Source organism: Rhagoletis zephyria, unplaced genomic scaffold, assembly GCF_001687245.7.
Source record: "Rhagoletis zephyria isolate East Lansing unplaced genomic scaffold, Rhagoletis_zephyria_1.1 Rzeph_scaffold_03651, whole genome shotgun sequence".
NCBI lineage: Eukaryota > Metazoa > Arthropoda > Insecta > Diptera > Tephritidae > Rhagoletis > Rhagoletis zephyria.
Genome location: NW_016160734.1, coordinates 1 through 3,546, shown reverse-complemented (window position 1 = coordinate 3,546; position 3,546 = coordinate 1). Strand labels below are relative to the sequence as shown.

Here is a 3,546-nt window from a genome sequence, read left to right as displayed (position 1 = left end):
TCAAAAGTGGTATTAGTCGCATGCTCCTTTGCGATTGCTCCCGGAGTCATCCCGGATTAGTCCCATTTTTTGCAGGGACATATGTACATATGTTTGTATGGATATATTTATGATGAAGCAAACTGGCTTCGTGATGTACTGATGGGCATATGTATGTACTTATGGACAGCAATGTTTTCATGTGTGTACATATGTTTGAATGGTTGTGTATATATTTGAATGTATGTACATATGTTTGTGTATGTACAAACGAAAACAAATGTAATAAGCTGCTCGTTGATATAAATGCGAACTGTACTGATTGTCAAAAATTATGTTTTTCTGGTACATTTGTTCATGTTTGTCATTGGGCGTGTAATTTTCTAGAGTACTTTTGTGCTCTCGCTGTCTCCTTGTATTAACTCGTCCTTCGTTGGTATACTCTGACGAACATATGTGATGGTGTTGTTTTCTCTAGATTGCACCGTTTGTAGGCCTGTTGAATGAATTTATGTCTTGGTTGTACANAGGGAGAGTATTCGCCTAACAAAACTGAGCACCCCGGTTCGAATCTCAGCTGGCGCAAATTTTTATTTTTATTTTTTAGAAGTGACTGGTCGCTTTTTATACCCGTTCGGGTATAAATGAGAACAATTAGTCTCTTCAAAGGACATGCTCGAACAAAAGCGAACAGTTCATTCCATATAAAGAGGTCAAAAGTGGTATTAGTCGCATGCTCCTTTGCGATTGCTCCCGGAGTCATCCCGGATTAGTCCCATTTTTTGCAGGGACATATGTACATATGTTTGTATGGATATATTTATGATGAAGCAAACTGGCTTCGTGATGTACTGATGGGCATATGTATGTACTTATGGACAGCAATGTTTTCATGTGTGTACATATGTTTGAATGGTTGTGTATATATTTGAATGTATGTACATATGTTTGTGTATGTACAAACGAAAACAAATGTAATAAGCTGCTCGTTGATATAAATGCGAACTGTACTGATTGTCAAAAATTATGTTTTTCTGGTACATTTGTTCATGTTTGTCATTGGGCGTGTAATTTTCTAGAGTACTTTTGTGCTCTCGCTGTCTCCTTGTATTAACTCGTCCTTCGTTGGTATACTCTGACGAACATATGTGATGGTGTTGTTTTCTCTAGATTGCACCGTTTGTAGGCCTGTTGAATGAATTTATGTCTTGGTTGTACAAAAGATCAAAAAATTTGGATTTCTGGCAAGTTGTACAACTTATCGCTACATTAATGGCCATGGTGTACAAACTCATTTAATTTGCGTTTATTTTGTACACAATATAACCGAAAATGCATAACTCAGCCGAAATAGGTACGTGGTTTCGCTGAATTTTATAAATGTAAGCCGAAACTATGAAATTGTAAAAATGAGATTTTACAATGAGACTGCTCGCAAAATTGCAATGTTTGTGGGCAAAACTTCCAACTTGATTGCGGATTGATTTGAACCAAAGTTTTCGGCTTGCATTATGTCAAAAGGATGTGTTTGTTGTAATTCCTTCTGTCATTTACTATCATTATGCGTAGGCGAATTCATGAAATCATTTCATGCGTTTGAGTAGAAACTGAATGAATGAACACCATTTCATGATTTCAATTAACGCGAAACAGAGTTTATGCACTTATTTTTTACTCAGATCGATGAAATGATTTCGTGAATTGGACTACGTATACATGTGATAGGTACTTATGCTTTTAATTTATAAGGTAATTTTAGGTTTTTATAGTCTAGTTTAATTTTCAGCAAGCATAACCGACAACGAGTTGGTGCAGTGTACGTGTAGCCGACAAAAGCCGACGACACCAATAGGCTTAAAGCGTTGTTAAAGATATTTGATCGTCTCCGTCGCGCTTAAGGTAGCGATATGCTTCATTTGTCAACAATTTTGCAGCCAGTTTGTATGACATACAACAAAATGAGACACAAATTTGTACTAAATTGACGATACCTTTCACTTAATATCTCGGACACTAGGAAATATCCAAAAATGGATAACACCAATCAAAGGATCCTTAATATCGGATCTCTTTTGAATCAAACAATTGAACAATCGTTGCGTTTTAAATTCTACCTGGCGCATGACATGTCTTATAACTCTTTCCGTCATTGCATACACATTATACACCATTTGAAGCTTTAAATCAATAGCATATTTATAGAGTGGACCACTTCTGTAAAAACTCAAAATATAGATTATAACACCAATCGTCAATTTCTAAATTCCAGTTATGTAAAATGTCTCGTTGAATATCTGTATAACTATCAATTGTAATTTGCATGGTTCGTAGGGCATTGATAATGTAGTCAATTCCTTTATCGATTATTCCAAAAAATAAAACGTTGAAGAACTCCATTTCTGCAAAGTAAGTTGTCAACTGCAACTTAATTTTCCTAGTCAAAACTTGCTGACTCGTAGGTACTCTCCGAAGTTTTGATAGAAAGGTGATACTTTCATTTTTGCTCGTTTGTAAAAAAATTTCAGCTTTAACCGAGAACTCTTTTAAACAGTGAGAAAGGGTTCTGAAGAACTGTAAATGATCGTTTAGTTTATGCTTTTTTTCTTGTGATCTATCCAAATTTACCTCTCTATTGAGTGTTTTCAGTATAGCAGACGTTGTTAGGTTTTTCTGCAGATTTACCAAAAAGCTTCGTAATGTTCCTTGCAAGTTGCTCTTGGCTTTGTCGGCATCAAAAGCGGATTTATAAAACAAAAATAAAATATTTTCATTATCAGCATCATTTCCACGATCAATAACTGGGTGTTGCTTAGGATACTGTTTTAGTTTGCCGCACGTTGAAATTGGCAAATGTCTAAAAATAACTATGGCGACAATAAATACGTTTATACTTCGAAACCTCATTTTCGAGAATGCACATTATAAAAGTGTACACTTTATGACTGAGATACATTCAGAAAATATGCTTTGGCATACATACCCAACAAGCGAAAAAATCTAAATCAAAGTAAAGCTTTTAATTCAGAGAATAAACACCAAAAAGAGGATTTATATTAAATAAGTAAAAAGGTCTGAGTTCGGGCGAAGCCGTACATTAAATATCCGCCGCACTTATTACATATAGCTTTTTTCACTTTTCCGAAAACCACCGTTACAGGAGTGGTCTTACCCCTATTTGAAACATGTTCGATAGTATGTTCAGCTAGACTTAGTCTGAGATAAACTTATGTGGTTATAAGTAGGCGATAACACGCCCATTTTCCAAAACTCCTTAATAATGTAACTTTTTTCAAGGGTTTGTTGTGAGTATAAATTTTGAGTAAATTAAATATCGAAGTATCAGCACTTCTGAAATTTGCCGTTATATGACAAGTGGACTTAATTTTAGTGTGATTCCCAAAATTTTGAACAAGAATTGTACCGAATTATTATCAAAAAATTTGTCAGAAACGTATTTCTTGCTCAATTTGTATGGCAAATATAAATTTTGAGTAAATTCGCTTGAGTATTTACTGATTTATAGGTTTATTCAGCACGTTACCGAAGATTTTGTAACCGGAAAATTTT

At 34.8% G+C, this 3,546-nt stretch overlaps 1 pseudogene; it reads right to left on the bottom strand.

Moving 5' to 3' along the window:
• Positions 1 to 1,973: 1,973 nt before the first annotated feature.
• LOC108369407 (uncharacterized) lies at positions 1,974 to 2,883 on the bottom strand (annotated as a pseudogene).
• Positions 2,884 to 3,546: the final 663 nt, after the last annotated feature.